This window comes from Trachypithecus francoisi, unplaced genomic scaffold (genome assembly GCF_009764315.1).
Source record: "Trachypithecus francoisi isolate TF-2019V2 unplaced genomic scaffold, Tfra_2.0 Lachesis_group15, whole genome shotgun sequence".
Taxonomy (NCBI): Eukaryota; Metazoa; Chordata; class Mammalia; order Primates; family Cercopithecidae; genus Trachypithecus; species Trachypithecus francoisi.
In genome coordinates this window covers 101,005,099-101,021,695 of record NW_022681460.1, presented here as the reverse complement: position 1 = coordinate 101,021,695, position 16,597 = coordinate 101,005,099, and the positions used below count along the sequence as shown (strand labels likewise).

The 16,597-nt window shown below is 40.8% G+C and overlaps 2 long non-coding RNA genes across 2 annotated transcripts in view; one reads left to right on the top strand and one right to left on the bottom strand.

Moving 5' to 3' along the window:
- The window catches only part of LOC117098098, an 84,425-nt gene extending 73,175 nt beyond the window's left edge, over positions 1 to 11,250 (bottom strand). Inside the window, exons 1-2 of the long non-coding RNA XR_004443175.1 lie at positions 11,158 to 11,250; positions 4,971 to 5,053 (exon numbers count right to left, since the gene is read on the bottom strand). This is a non-coding gene — a long non-coding RNA (uncharacterized LOC117098098). The remainder of the gene's footprint in view (positions 1 to 4,970; positions 5,054 to 11,157) is intronic.
- Positions 11,251 to 11,430: 180 nt separating this feature from the next.
- On the top strand, positions 11,431 to 15,340 carry LOC117098097. The gene is made up of 3 exons (XR_004443174.1): positions 11,431 to 11,714; positions 12,974 to 13,096; positions 15,119 to 15,340. It is a non-coding gene; the product is annotated as an uncharacterized LOC117098097 (long non-coding RNA).
- The last annotated feature ends 1,257 nt before the right edge of the window (positions 15,341 to 16,597 follow it).

Sequence of the window (16,597 nt, the reverse complement as noted above, 5' to 3'; positions counted from 1 at the left end):
CAGGCGAGAGAGTGAGACTCAGTCTCAAAAAAAAAAAAAAAGGGTACTAGAGGAGAGTGCTCATCGAAACATGTTTTCTAACAGCAAAACACAGGGGAAAAGTATGAATGCTCATCATGGGGGTAAGTGGCTAAATAAAATGTGGTTCAGTCATACAATAGTGAGAATTACACACAGTGGTTACAAATAATGAACCAGGTCTCTCTTATCACATGGAGCAATCTCAAAAACATTGAGTGAGAAAAACAAGTTGTAGAACCACACACACCCATACACATACAAAATGATACCATTCACAAAATTATTAAAATCCATTAAACTATATATTGTTGATGTATTAGCCACAAGTTTAAAAACATAGATTAGGAGCATTTACACCCTTTTTGTGAAAGTGATTGCTTCTTATGAATGAAGAAAGGAACACAGTGGAAGGGGCTGTCCTACTTTGGGCTCTTTTGAAAACAGAGCCTGAAACAAGAAGTCCGATGCAGGTAGTTTATTGGGGTGGCAATTGCAGGAAGATAGTAAGGACGCAGGGAAAGAGAGACAAGAAGGGAAGTAAGTCAATAAAGTGTATATGAATCGAGGGCAATTGGGACTCAATCTCAGTAGGAACCTCCGGAACAGCCATGCCTCAGAATCAATCCACTAAGGGACAAGGTAGCTGGGATAATTATTTTCCAACTCCCTTCTGTCATTGATCGAGGGTTGATCTTGGAGCATTGTGCCTCCAGTCCTTTGGCATGCCCTGTGGACAGGCCAAGCAAGTTCTCTTGCCACTAGAGGGAGCCCTGGGGCAGAGAAATGTGTGCCCCAGGGTGTAAGCAGTCAGCACGCCTGGAAATCATCCACCACAGCTGCAAGAGGCCTAAAGAGATTGGCCAAGGGATGTGGCATGGGGTACTAATCATATCTGCTACATGAGAATAACTTTCTCAGCAATGTAAGAAAAATCTGAAGTAAATAAAATACTAATATTTGTCAATTCTACCCAGTGATTGCATGGGTGGCTGCTATATTATTCTCTGTTCCTTTTTGTATTTTTTCTTTAAATTTTACTAATTACATTCACAATGTTGTAAAACGATCAGCACTATCTATTTCCAAAATTTCACCACCCTAAAGAGAGAGCAATAAGCAATAACTCCTTATGCTCCTCTCCCTTGGCCTTTGGTAACTTCTAATTTAACTTCTGTCTCTATAAATTTGCCTATTCTAGATATTTCATACAAGTAGAATTATGCAATATTTGTCCTTTTTGTTGGCCTATATCACTTAGCATAATGTTTTCAAAGTTTTCAAAGTTTTCAAAGTCAATCCATGTTGTAACATGTATCAGAACTTTCTTTTTATGACTGAATAATATCCCAGTGTGTATTTGTGTGTGTGTGTGTGTGTGTGTGTGTGTGTGCGCGCGCGCGCGCGCCACATTTTGTTTATTTATTCATCTGTTGATGAATTCTTGGGTTGTTTTCGCCTTTGGGGTGTTGTGAATAATGCTGCAATAAACATTGGCACGGGAGTAACTATTTGAGTCCGTGTTTCCAGTTCTTTGGTGTATACCTAGGAACAGAATTGCTAGGTCATATGGTAAATCTATGTTTCATTTTTTGAGGAACCGCCATATTGGTTTCCATAGCATCTAAACCATCCTACATTCCAACCATCGCTTCACAAGGGTTCCAGTTTCTCCCCATCCTCACTAACACTACCTTCTCTTTGTTACTGTTGTTATAGCCATCCTAGTAGGTATGAAGGGACATTTCACTGTGGTTTTGGGTTGCATATCCTTAATGATGATATTGAATATCTTTTCATCTACTTATCGGCCATTTATTATATCTTTCTTGAGAAGTGTCTATTCAAGCTTTCTGTATTCTTAAAACTTTTCAAAATAAAAATGTAAGGTCCTACAGCATGCAGTGGAGCCTACTATTTGAAAACAACTTCTGCTTTTTCTAGTGAAGTTACTTTCTTGATTTTTCTAACAATCAAACCTTTTCTCTACTTTGTCTCTCAGCAAATTTCAGTCTCAACTGCATCATCCATTCCATCAATCAGCAAGTTCGCTGAGAGAGCTTTTGTGAAGCTTGTTTGCAACATCTAAGTGACAAGCAAATCCAACTTTAGGCAAAAGTCCAATAAATCACACTCCAGGAGATAAGAACAAAAGTAAAATCAAGTAGTCATGACTTGTCAACCTATCCTTTATTCTGGACTAAAGGGATGTGGGCTTTTTCTTTTGGTTTTGAGTAGGAAAATGATCTCTTCCCATCTCCTAATCATAGAACAAGAAATGAAGGGAAGGAAGATTGAAAAGGGTAGGGTAGTCCCTCCAAAACTTTACAAAAGCATCAATTGTAGTTTATATTAAAATTCAAGTCCTATGAAGTTTATCAAAGTTTGTAATATAACTGTATCTGTCTACTAGAGTTTGAACCAAACATTTTTTCTCTTTGCTGGCGTGTCTGTTGTTCCATGTTCTATGGGAATAATGAGGTGTATTTAATATTTTCCACATCTTCCCTAGTTATCAATTATTTTTCTCCCCCTTCCTCAAGTCCCTGACAAACTCCCAAACACTTTCTATATTGTATTCACTAGGAGGCAACACTGTGGGACTGGGTTTGAGCATGGAGTGTAGGCTGCAGACTATCAAGGGTTGGAGTCTTGGCTTTGTCATTTAATATCGTTGTTGTTGCTGCTGCTATTGGCGCTAACTTCTCTAAACTTCAGTTTCCTTTTAAAGTCTATTTTAAAAAGGAAAACTATTACTACAAATCACCAAAATATCAACTCTATCTAGCTTAAACAATAAAGACAATTTAATATATCTCATTTAACAGGAAGTCTAGGGATTTATGAGATTGGGCGGGATTCAGAGCTGGTTTTTTTCAGCCACTCAATGATATTGTTAAGGACCTAGGTTCTTTCCATCTTGCTACTCTGCCAGCCAAAGCATTAGTATTATCTTAAAACCAGTTTCCTTCAAGTTGTAAGAAAGCTGTTAGCTATAAACTTCTCTGTATATATCTCCCAGAAGGCAGCAACATTCTCCAATTTGGTGTTAGGTAGGGAGGTTTTTCCTTTAGATCGATTGGAAAGAACCAACAAAAACAAACACTACTGGAACTAATAAGCAATTATAGCAAAGTTGCAGAGCACAAGGTTAATATAGAAAAGTCCATTGATTTCCTATATACCAGCAATCAACAAATGGAATTTGAAACTAAAAACACAATACTATTTCCATTAGCACTCCCTCCAAAAATTAAATACTTAGATATAAATATAATAAAACATGTATAAGATCTGTATAAAGAAAACTACAAAACTAATGAAAGCAATACAAGAACTAAATAAAGGGAGAGATATTCCATGTTCATGGATAGAAAGACTCAATCTTGTCAAATGTTAGTTCTTCCCGACTTGACCTATAGACTCAATACAATCTCAGTCAAAATCCCAGAAAGTAATTTTGTGAATATTGAGGTGAATTTTGTGAATTTTGTGAAACTGACTCTAAAGTTTATATAGACAGGCCAAAAAAAGAAAAAAGAAAAAAAAAAAAAACAATAAAAAACAGAATAGCTAACACAATATTGAAGGAGAAGAACAAAGTTGGAGAACACTGCCTGACTTCAAGACTTACTGTAAAGCTATAGTAATCAAAATAGTGTAGTACTGGTAAAAGAACAGACAAATAGATCAATGGAACGCTACAGAGAGTCCAGAAATAGGCTCACATATATAAACTGATATTTGACAAAGGAGTAAAGTCAACATAATGAAGAAAAGATATGGTTTTTGACAAATGATGATGAAACAACCTGACATCCACATACAAATAAAATTTAGATCCAGATCTTATACCCCTAAAAAAACTCAAAATGGATTGTAGATTGAAATGCAAAATTCAAAACTGTAAGAGTACTAGAAAATAACATAAGAGAAATTCTAGATGACATTGGGTTTGACAATGACTTTTAGACACAACACCAAAGGCACAATTCGTGAAAGAACCAATTCGTAAGTTGGACTTCACTACAATTAAAAATTCCTTCTCTGTAAAAGACACTATCAATAGAATGAAAACCAAGCCACCGACTGAGAAAAAAATACTTGCAAAAGGCGTGTCTGACACAGAATTATTGTTCAAAACATACAAAGATATCTTAAAACTCAACAATAAGAAATAAAACAACCTAATACAAAAAAAAAAAAAAAAATGGGTCAAAGACCTTAAGAGACACCTCATCAAAAAGACATCCATATGGGCTGGGCATGGTGGCTCACGCCTGTAATCCCAGCACTTCGGGAGGCCAAAGTGGGCAGATCATAAGGTCTGGAGATTGAGACCAGCTTGGCTAACATGGTGAAACCCCATCTCTACTAAAAATACAAAAATTAACTGGGTGTAGTGGCGTGTACCTATAATCCCAGCTACTCAAGAGGCTGAGGCAGGAGAATTGCTTGAACCCAGGAGGCAGAGGTTGCAGTGAGCCGAGATCGCGCCACTGCACCCCAGCCCGAGTGACAGAGTGAGACTCTGTCTCAAAAAAAAAAGGACATCCATATGGAAAATAAGCATGTGAAAGATGCTGGCCGAGCGCAGTGGCTCACGCCTATAATCGCAGCACTTTGGGAGGCTAAGGCAGGTGGATCATGAGGTCAAGAGATTGAGAGCATCCTGGCTAACTCAGTGAAACCCCGCCTCTACTAAATAAATAAATACAAAAGAATTAGCTGGGCGTGGCAGCACATGCCTGTAGTCCCAGCTACTCAGGAGGCTGAGGCAGAAGAATTGCTTGAACGGGGAGGCAGAGGGTGCAGTGAGCTGAGATTGCACCACTGCACTCCAGCCTGGGCAACAGAGCAAGATTCCGTCTCCAAAAAAAAAAAAAAAAGTGCTGTAGACCATGTCATTAGGAAAATTAAAGCGACAATAAAGTACTACTACTACTACATACCTATTAGAATGGTCCCAAATCAGGAACACTGACAATCCCAAATGCTGGCAAGAATGCTGAGCAACCGGAAGTCTCATTCATTCCTGGTGGGAATGCAAAATGATACAGACACTTTGGAAGAGAGTTTGGCAATTTCTCCCAAAACTAAACATACTCTTACCATATGACCCAGTAATCCCACTCCTTGGTATTTACCCAAATGAGTTAAAAATTTGCATCCTCACAAAAAATCTGCACACAGATGCTTATAGCAGCTTTATTCATAATTGCTAAAATGTGGCAATCATGTTCTTTAATAGGTGAATGAATAAATAAACTGTGATACACCCAGTTGATGAAGTATTACTCAGTGGCAAAAAGAAATGAGCTATCAAACCATAAAAAGACATGGAGGAAACTTACACGCTAAAACTTTATTCATAATTGCTAAAACTCAGCAATCATGTTCTTTAATAGGTGAATGAATAAATAAACTGTGGTACATCCGATTGATGGAATATTACTCAGCAGTAAAAAGAAATGAGCTATCAAACCATAAAAAGACATGGAGGAAACTTACATGCTAAAACTTTATTCATAATTGCTAAAACTCAGCAATCATGTTCTTTAATAGGTGAATGAAGAAATAAACTGTGGTACATCCGATTGATGGAATATTACTCAGCAGTAAAAAGAAATGAGCTATCAAACCATAAAAAGACATGGAGGAAACTTACGTGCTAAAACTTTATTCATAATTGCTAAAACTTGGTAATCATGTTCTTTAATAGGTGAATGAATAAATAAACTGTGGTACGTCTGGTTGATGGAATATTACTCAGTGCTAAAAAGAAATGAGTTATCAAACCATAAAAAGACATGGAGGAAATGCACATGCATATTTAACTTAAAGAAGTGAAAGAAACCAAAATGAAAAGGTTATGTACTTTGTGATTCTAACTATATGACATTCTGGGAAAGGCAAACTATGGAGACAATAAAATGATCAGTGGTGGTCAGGGGCCGGGGGGGCGGTGGGGATGAAGCACAGAGAACATTTAGGGCAGTGAATCTACTCTGTATGATACTCCAATGGTGGACACATATTTTTATGCATTTGTCCAAGCCCATAGAATGTACAACATCAAGAGTGAACCTTAATATAAACTACCAACTTTGGGTGATAATGATGAGTCAATGTAGGTTCATCAGCTATAACAAATGAACCACTCTGGTGGTTCCACTCTGGGGGATATTGATAGTGGGGAAAACTACGTATGGTTGTGGGGAGTATTTAGACATCTCTGTGTGTTCTGCTCAGTTTTGCTGGGAGTCCATAACTGCTCCAAAAAATAAAGTCTAATAAAATAAATAAAGGTTTTTTAAAGAGTAAAAAGATGAAAGTCAAGACGTGAAAACAGAGAAATGAGTAGAAGAATTATACCAGAGAGTCTAGGTTAGGGTATTTATCTAAGCTGAACAAAACTTGCTCTGAGCATCCTGACGGTGAAGGTAAATAGAAAAATAAATAGATTTCTGTTATGAAAGGTATCTAAAGTGGCTCAGTGGGAAAGAATATTTTTTAAACTAATTTAAATTTGTAGAATTAAAAGGCCAAAAATAAAAAGGGTGAATTTGGTATGGTCCTTGCCCTTACAAAGCTGTTTCCAAATGTGGTTTAAAAGGTGGGATGTGCAAATGTTGCACAAGGCTACAAAGAAGGTGACAGGTCAGACAAGATGCCACAGATAAGGTGGCATTTGAGCTGAGGGCTGTCCACCAGAGTGGGGCAGTTAGAATGGGCATCTGTCAATTTGCTTGTCCAGAATTTGGGCAACAGCATCTCAATTTTCCTTTGTAAATCCACCCTCCCCTTTCCCCAACTCTCAGTCTGCATGATTTAAGCTGTTTCCATTTCCTGGCACTGCAATGATACCATAACCAAGATCTGGCCAACCAGCACAACTCTTCCCTGGTACAGGGATTGGTTCATACATGGACCAAAGGTAGTCCAATGACCCTCCAACTCCAAACTCTTGATAGAAGTTTCATTCCCCTGGGCTTGCTAAGCAAGTAGAAGGGAAGACTGGAGCTTTTCTAAACCATTACATGGAGATAACTTGCCTAGAATAAAGATCACATGAGATGAGTGGCAGAGAGAAAGAAATGCAGGTCTGATGACACCATTTGTGCTCCTGGATCCAGCTGTTCCTGAAAGCAAATTATGAATCCCTTGAATTTATCTGTTATGTAACCAATAAATCATGTATATGCACTGTTTTTGTAATTAAACCAACTTGAGGTGAGTTTCTGTCACTTGCAAACCAAAGAATCCTAACTGATAAGGAGGTCATGGGGTGAATACAAGCTCAATTCATGCCTCCACAACCTGCAGGAATGGCAGACTGAAGACCAAGAATCTGCAAAACACTTGAGTTTAGGATGAAAGTAAATAAACCTAGAGAAGGAGCAAGAAAAGCAGGTCATGAAGTGCCCTGAGACAGTTCACTTAGTTGAAATAGATGTGTACACATTTTAAATTCTGTGCTTCAAAATTCTCTGTGATCCAGCAAAATTAGTTCAGATAAGATGTATATAACAGAAAACTATAACTTGTATCCTAGAATTTTCTATTCAGTAAGTTAAATAAATACAATTTCTCACCCCTGGTGGTGGTGGTCGTGGTGGTGGTGGTGGTTTGCTTCTGATTTTTGCTCTCTGCTGTTGTTTTTAGGAAAATTCTCGTCCAAAAGCCTCTAGGCTCCTAAAAAAGCACTGAGTGTGGCAAACTCAACGAAATCCTTTGTCTCTGAAGCTACGACAGATAAAAAGGAGACTGGGTCATGGGGAAGACCAGTGCTTCTGGCACCTCCTCTTCTCTACAATGCAGATAAGACTCAAGAATCCCAGGCTAGTCATGGGGTAATGTTGACTTGGGTGGAGACAGGATGTGGCTCTCATTTATTGAAATTATGCAAACCTGAGGTGTGACCTTCAAGAGAAACTGGACCCTCAGTTAAAGAAGGTATCAGACATTAATCAATTAGAAGGAAAGAGAAGAAATCAAGGAGGGCTGAGCAGATGAGAGAAATCACACCACAGCCCGGGCAGGTGCCTCTCTGCTTCTGTAATCCCTTATCCTGGTCTTAGCGCAAACAGCAAAGTAGCCTGAGGCTAGAGAACAGAGTCTGTATGAGCCTCAGTCCCACAGAAATCCGCATTGCGGTGCGCTAATACCAAAATGCATAAATAAATGGAATGACTAGCTGAAGCCAGCCAGGGTGGGCAAGCTTTTCTGTTCCCCCCTGAGCCTTCTCCCTCCTCTACCCTCTTAGTCCTGAGTGTCAGTCCTCTATCCCGGATTCAGGCAACATCCTTGGCAAACTCAATAATATTTACGTGTTGGGAATAAAATTACCACATGTTGTTAGCATAGATTGTAAAGCAAATATGGATGAGAGCAGTGGCTTTCTATTTGCACGGTGGTCCAAGGAGCCCTCTCTCCAGCCGACCCAGTTTCCAATGCAGGCATAGGAGTGCCACCTTGTGGTAAGGAATAAAAAAATGGCCATTTCTTTCCAAGCTAGGATTTCAAAGTTCCTGCCCGTGCAGCTGCTATTTGGGAGGAGGAGAAGAGAAGCAAGTACTTGGGCTCACGGTCCCTCTCTAAAGTGGAAGCACGTCTCAAAACATCCCACTGCACTTGCCTAACCTAGAGTCCCAGCAGCTGATCTTTCTTGAGCTCAGCTGCAGCAAAGGTGGGAGATCTTAGAAAATTCTTTCTATGCACTCAGCAGAGCTGTCTTTGGTGACAATAATCACTGATCTAACCCAGAAGGCCACAATTCTTGGGGGACTGAAGGAAGAATCCAGGCACGAGAGACATTTTTGGTGGTGAAAATTGGGGGAGGGTTGCCCCTGGCATTTTGTAGGTAGAGGCCTGAGATGTGGCAAACATCTTTCCACTCAGAGGCCAGCACCCCCAGGACAAGGAATTATCGAGCCCCAGATGTCAAGTGTTGAGACTGAGAAGCCCAGCCCTTATCACTTTACATGTTCTTATCACCTTTAATGTTCTCAACACTCCTACAAAATAGGAATTATAACTTCCATTCTACAGATGAGGAAACTGAGGCATCCAGCAGTTCCATAACTCACTCAAGATCACACAGCTGGCACATGCAGATGTGATTAAGACCCAGTTTGGCTCCAAAGCCTGGGTTTTTTAAACCTCCCCACTGGGATACTTCCAGCATCCTGGTGTTGGAGATGAGGACTAAGCTCTGATTTTTTTGTTTTTGTTTTGTTTTGTTTTGAGATGGAGTCTCGCTCTGTCGCCCAGGCTGGAGTGCAGTGGCGCAATCTCAGCTCACTGCAAACTCCGCCTCCCGGGTTCACGCCATTCTCCTGCCTCAGCCTCCCAAGTAGCTGGGACTACAGGCGACCACCACCACGCCCGGCTAATTTTTTGTATTTTTAGTGGAGACGGGGTTTCACCGTGTTAGCCAGGATGGTCTCAATCTCCTGACCTCGTGATTCTCCCGCCTCGGCCTCCCAAAGTGCTGGGATTACAAGCGTGAGCCACTGCGCCCGGCCTGATTTTTTTATCTTGTCCAAATTCCTATCTAAGGGGTCTGGGGAGTCACGCCATACAAACCATAAATTCTCATCAGATGGGTTTTATTTAATCCTCTATATCGTGACTTACTTTCCAACCTGACTCTGGCATAACATTACGAGACAAGGAAGAAAATCAAAATATTTTACCCCCAAACATGCTTCTTTGCCGTATCTTAAAATGGCCCTGCAAAGCTGTCCTTTGTAGGGGAAAATTTGCATCTGTAAAGAATCTCTATTAATATAGCTAGATCTTTTTCTTCCAGGCCCTCCCAATTCTGAAGAGATTAACTGAGAGTTTAGCACCTCTTAAAGATCTGAACAGGAAGCATTTGTCATCTGTTGTCTCTAAGGGCAGCCACAATGAGACTTCAAAAGAACCTTGTCTCCACAATCTTTTGTCTTCACCTGAACATTCCCTTTCCAGCAATTCCAGGTAAATGTTTAAATTTACCTATAGCCTGGAGGCCCCCAGGGCCTGAGTTGTGTCGCCTTTCTGAACCAAACCATTGTATTTCTTAAACGTATTTGATTGATGTCTCATGCCTCCCTAAAATGTATAAAACCAGGCTGTACCCCAACCATCTTGAGCACATGTTCTCAGGACTCCTGAGGGTTGTATCACAGGCCATGGTCACTCACATTTGGCTCAGAATAAATCTCTTCAAATATTTTACTGAGTTTGACTCTTTTTGTTGACAGAGACATAACCCTGAACCCCACCTTAACAACATCAGTTAGCAAATACCAAATTACGTGTATCCAACATAGAAAATACAGGAGAGAGAGAATTCGTACTCTAATTCTACCCCAATCAGTAGAGGAGACCTTAAAGTCTTCTGAAACAATGCCCCTCTGTAGCTCTTACCATAGCAATGGGATCTGAAGACTCTAGGACAGGGGTTGGTAAACCTAACAGGGGTTAGCCTTCAGGCCAGATATGGCCCCCTGCTTGTTTTTATAAATAAAGTTTTATTGGAACACAGTCATGGCTATTCATTTACATATTATCTATGGCTCCTTTCGTGCTCCGGTGGCAGTATTGAGTAATGGCAACAGAGCCTGTGTGCCCTGTAAAGTGTTTACCATTTGATCCCTTACAGGAAGTGTTTACCAATTTCTGCTGTAAGCTAAATAGGTTTGAGACACCTATTGCCAGCATTTGCTCTTGTTTATGTCCCTGGATGAGAGGGTTTTCCCCATGTCTAACTGAGCATCCCTCTACCCCTTGGAACATCCTCAGCACAAATAAATCTAGGCTAGAGATCAGGAAATCTGGTTCAGCCTGAATTATCTGTGTTCTGACCTTTCTGTCCGCAAACAACACTGTCTGTCCAACCGTAAATCATGGGCTGTGGACCATGGGAATGCCATGAACCATTCTAACACACAATTTCCAGACTTCCTTGTACGTGCCTGGTGTGTCCCAAACAGATGACATCATAGACACCAATGCCATTAATAGTATTTCCTTTTTTAAAAAAAAGTGAATGGCTTGTCAAGTATTTTGCTAATGAAGTATAATCTCATTTCATCCTCACAACAAACAGAGTGAGTATTATCATCCCCACTTTACAAATGGAGACCATACCTTGAAGATTACCCAGGCCAAAATTGGGAAAGCAGCCTGCCTCTGTCAAACAAAACTTTTGTCTTCACCAGTCTGGTTGGCCCATAAAGTATAATCGTGCTCAACAAATATGTTAAGCAAGCCAGGCCCAAGTGTTAACATAGATACATAAAGCACAAGCTCTGTCCTCACAGAGCTCAACTACATAAGAGAGACTGATTGTGAGCAGATAATGATAGAGCAATACCATTAAGTGCTCACATACAGGCAAGCCTCATAGTCTAAGAGCAGAGAGAAAGGGCATCTAACCCAGCATGGGGCTTCCATGAGTAAAGGGCATCTCAAATCATTCTTGAAATATACACAGGCAGAGGCCGTGATATTAGTATTAGGTATCAACTGGATTGGACTGAAGGATACCTAGAGAGCTGGCATTGTTTCTGGGTATGCCCGTGAGGGTGTTGCCAGAGGAGATTGACATTTGAGTCGTTAGACTGGGAGAGGAAGACCCACCCTCAATGTAGGTGGGCTCCATCCGATTGGCTGCCATCATGGCTAGAAAAAAGCAGTGGAGTAAGGTGAGATAAGCTGACTTACTGAGTTTTCCGGCTTCCATCTTTCTCCCATGCTGGATGCTTCCTCCTGTTCCTCTTGCCCTTGCACATCAGACTCCAGGTTCTTTGGCCTGTGGACTCTTGGACTTACACCAGTGGTTTGCCAGAGGCTTTCAGGCATTCAGCCACAGACTGAAAGCTGCACTGTCAGCTTCCCTGCTTTTGAGGCTTTTGGACTTGGACTGAGCCACTACTGGCTTCTTTCTTCCCCAGCTTGCAGACAGCCCATCGTAGGACTTCACCTTGTGATTGTGTGAGCCAATTCTCCCTAATAAACTCCCTGTCATATATACATAGATACTATTAGGTCTGTCCCTCTGGAGAACCCTAATACAGAGGGCACAGCCTGAGAAAGGACAGAGTGGCAACGAAGAGTACATATGAGCAAGTGTAGACCCCTCAGATCAAATCAACAAATAAACCACCACCCACCATCCCCATCAGGCATCTCAAACTCATGGCCCCTAGGGTGACTCCAACCTACAGACATACTTTGTCTGATCTACCCAGTAGTGACCATAGTATGTTTTTTTTACTTGAAATTGTTGCCAAGAGTTCTGCATTTGCAATTTTCTCATAGAAATCTAGATTTTCAGCCTCTCTTTAAAAATCCTAAGACCTGCAATTATTGAGCCCAGGTTTCCCTGGACTGAGCACTGGCTCAGATGAATAATGACTGTGCACTTTAGTTTCCTCATGCCAAAGCATGTCTTGTCCTTTATCACTACACTTGTGCCACACAAGTTTTCTCTTATGTTCAGGCATCCTCATTCACTGAGGTATGTACGTCACCTCCGAAGGCATTTGAGTATTCAGCCCCGGTCTACTCCATAAAATCTAAGCTTGTGGGCATGGAGTTTCATTCACTGATCTCTGTTTATCTTTTCCAGGTTTTTCCCCTACGGCTGCTCTCTCTCTCTCTCTCTCACACACACACACACACACACACATACACACACACGCAACTACCACAAACTTTCTCAACTCCCCTGAGCTCACCATTTTCTTCCTCACCTCCTTGACTTCACAAATGTTGTTCCATCTGCCTGGAATCTTCCTTCTTGTCCTAGTTCACCTGGAAAACTCCTATTCATCTTTAAAGATCTAGTTAAAATGTGGACTCCTCTCCAACATCTTCCCTGAACCCCATCCATCCTCAACAGACATCTCTCCTCTGGGGTGTCATAGCTGGTAACACCTTATATCTTCCTCCATGACTGCAGGAAGCAAAGAGTAGCAGCCAGGAGCCCCGTGGAGACTGTCAGGGCAGCCAGCTGAGAGGGGACGAGGTCTTCGGCCAGGTTGGAGAGCAGGGAGAAGTGCTCAGATTCTAAGACATTTCGAAGGTAGAGCAAACAGGATTTGCTCATTGATCTTTGTCTTTCTTTGCTGTTTTAAAGAAGAGAATGGACGTTAAAATAATAAACAAGCTCCAACGTGCTGAATTCTTTCTGTCCTTGCTCTTTGGAAGCATATTGAAATATTCCCACCCTACCCTCTACTTCCAACCAATGCATTCTCTCCAGGGTTCAGTTTCATGGCTGTTGCCCCTGTGTCCCTGTAATTCTTCCAATAAACCACAAATAAAAAGTCTGTTTTTACATAGAGTGTGTGTATTATACGTGTGTATATATACACATATATAATTACATCGTGTGTGTGTATGTGTGTATATACACACATACACACATTTAAGAATGATTATAAACCTACCTGGAAAGATCTCCAATACATATTATTAACTGAGAAAAGGGAAATATATAATAGTATGTGGTCATTTTTATGGGGGAGAAAAAGCTACTAGACATTTATATTATGTTTGTACATGCAGAGATTATCCCTGGAAGAATAAAAACAGAATCTCCAGGGAAAGAAACTACACAGATGAGAGTCAGAGGCAAGGCAGAGGCTTACTTTCCAGAGCATGTTCTGAGAATCTTGTACCATGCATGTATCTATCACCTATATAGAATAATAAATTTTGCCCAAGCACGGTGGCACACGCCTATAATCCCAGCACTGTGGGAGGTCAAGGCAGGTGGATCATCTGAGGTCAGGAATTCAAGACCAGCCTGGCCAACACAGTGAAACCCTGTCTCTACTAAAAATACAAAATTAGCTGGGTGTGGTGGTGCATGCCTGTATTCCCAGCTATTCAAGAGGCTGAGGCAGGAGAATCACTTGAACCTGGGAGGTGGAGTTTGCAGTGAGTCCAGGTTGCACCACTGCACTCCAGCCTGGGCAATAGGAGTGAAACTCTGTCTTAAAAATAATAATAATAATAATAAATGTTTATAAAAGAATATCCCCACAGATATTCCAGCTGTGATTTAATGTGTTTGAGATAGTGTTTGTACATGAACAGTACTCTATGGTAGTAGTTGTAGGAACCACAGAGATCTTTTTTACGTTGTTTTAAAAATATTGTATTAGGAGTGATTTTGAACATAAACAGAAGTAGGTAGGATAGTATAAGTCAAGGATTGGCAAATTCTTTCTGTAAGGGGCCAGATACTAAATATTTTAGGCTTTGTGGGCCAGATAGTTTCTGTTGCAACATTTCCACTCTATTGTTGTGTGGAAAAACCAGCCGGAGAAAATACACAAACAAATAGGCATGGCTGTATTCGGATGCAACTTTATTTACGAAAACAGGCAGTGGGCTAGATCTGGCCATTCAGCCACGGTTTGCTGACCTCTGATATAAATGAGTCTCTACGTACCCGGACCCCAGCCCCAACTACCATCAACCCAAGGCCAATGCTTCCCATCAACCACCCCCCAAATAACCTGGAAGAAAATTTCAGACATCATATCATTTATTTATTTATTTATTTATTTTTAAGACGGAGTCTTGCTCTGTCGTCCAGGCTGGAGTGCAGTGGCATGATCTTGGCTCACTGCAACCTCTGCCTCCTCAGTTCAAGCTATTCTTCTGCCTCAACCTCCCAAGTAACTGGGATTACAGGCGTGCACTACCACACCTGGCTAATTTCTTGTATTTCTAGTGGAGACGGGGTTTCAACATGTTGGCCAGGCTGGTCTCGAACTCCTGACCTCAAATGATCCACCCATCTCAGCCTCCCAAAGTGCTGGGATTACAGGCGTCAGCCACTGCGCCCAGCCTCATTTTTTCTTCAGTGTTTTCAAATAAGGATTCATCTTTCAACATCACATATAAAAAGTCATTGAGAATGCCTTAATATTATCAAAATTCAGCCCCTTTTAAAATTTCTAATTGTCCTATAAATGTAATACATTATCGTTATTAGCAATTGTTTGTTGAGTCAGATAGAAGTACGGTCCGCACAATGCTCTTAAGTCTCTTCTATATATTTTTACGTTGATTCTACTTGTATGTCTTTTAGCTGTAAACTGGGCATTCCTAAAGAGTTTAAGTCCAACACGTAATGCAAGATGCTCTATGTTACTTCCGAAGTATTCTGATTTCAATCTGAGGAATTGCCACCAACTGAATAATAATTCTAAAATTATGGAATCATGACCTCAACAGCAAGTCATCCGTTAACAACTGGTTGAACAAATCAAATATCCTCATGCAAAGGTATCAATAACTTCTCTTCCATATATTCGAGCCTTCAGCCATTATGAAAGAAAAATTCATTTGCTTTGTGTCAGTCACCTCACTCCCAGGAATTTGTCCAATAAAATATTCAGAGATAAGACTAAGATCGCTGTGAAGAAGGATTTTATGGCCGCATTATTTATAAGGGTACAATATTAAAAGCAACCAGAACGTCCAACAATAAGGAAATGATAGTGTTAATTACAACGCCAGTTCATTTACCTAGTAAAATACTAGATAATGATTAAAAATCATGTATTTATGAGAACACATGGACACAGGGAGGGGAACAACATACACTAGGGCCTGTCAAGGGAGGGCGGAGGCAGGCAAGAGCATTAAGAAAAAGAGCTTATGCATGCTGGGCTTAATACCTAGAAGATGGGTTGACAGGTGCAGCAAACCACCACTGCACACGTTTACCGAGGTAACAAACCTGCACATCCTGCACATGTACCCTGGAACTTACAAAATAAAATAAAATACATAAAAATAAAAATTATGCTTTTTAATATTCCTATTTTTAAGTCAATGTTCTTGACAAATTTTTTAATGAATAAAACAAAATCTAACACTGCATACAAATATGACCACATAACTACCTGAATGGAAAAGCAGGCCAGGCGCGGTGGCTCATGCCTGTAAAACCTGAGCTTTGAGGGGCCGAGGCGGGTGGATCACTTGTGGTCAGGAGTTCAAGACCAGCCTGGCCAACAGGCTGTAGCCCAGTGCATAGAGCGGCACCTGACACGTTGTAGTCACTCCATAGATATCTTTTTTTTTTTTTAAGAGACAAGGTCCTGCTCTGTTGTCTCAGCTGGAGTAGCGCAGTGCAATCATAGCTCACTGCAGACTTGAATTCCTGGGCTCAAGTGATCCTCCTACCTCAGCCACCCAAGTAGCTGGGGCTCCAGACTCACACCACCACTCCCAGGTAATTTTTTTTAATTTTTTTATAGAGATGGGGGGTCTCACCTTGTTGCCAAGGCTGGTCTTAAACTCCTGGCCTCAAGCAATCCTTCTGCCTTGGCCTCCCAAAGCACTGGGGTTACAGGCACGAACCACCATGTCCTGTCTTCAATAGATATCTTTAATAAATTTGAGAATAATATATTAAGTGGGAAAAAAGTTAAAATACAATACAAATAATACAGTCGTGCGTGTATGTGTGTGTGTGTGCGTGTGTACATGGAAAAGCATGTGTGTGTGTGTACATAACAAAAGTTGGCACTGGCTGCCTCCACATGGCAGAATAATGTGT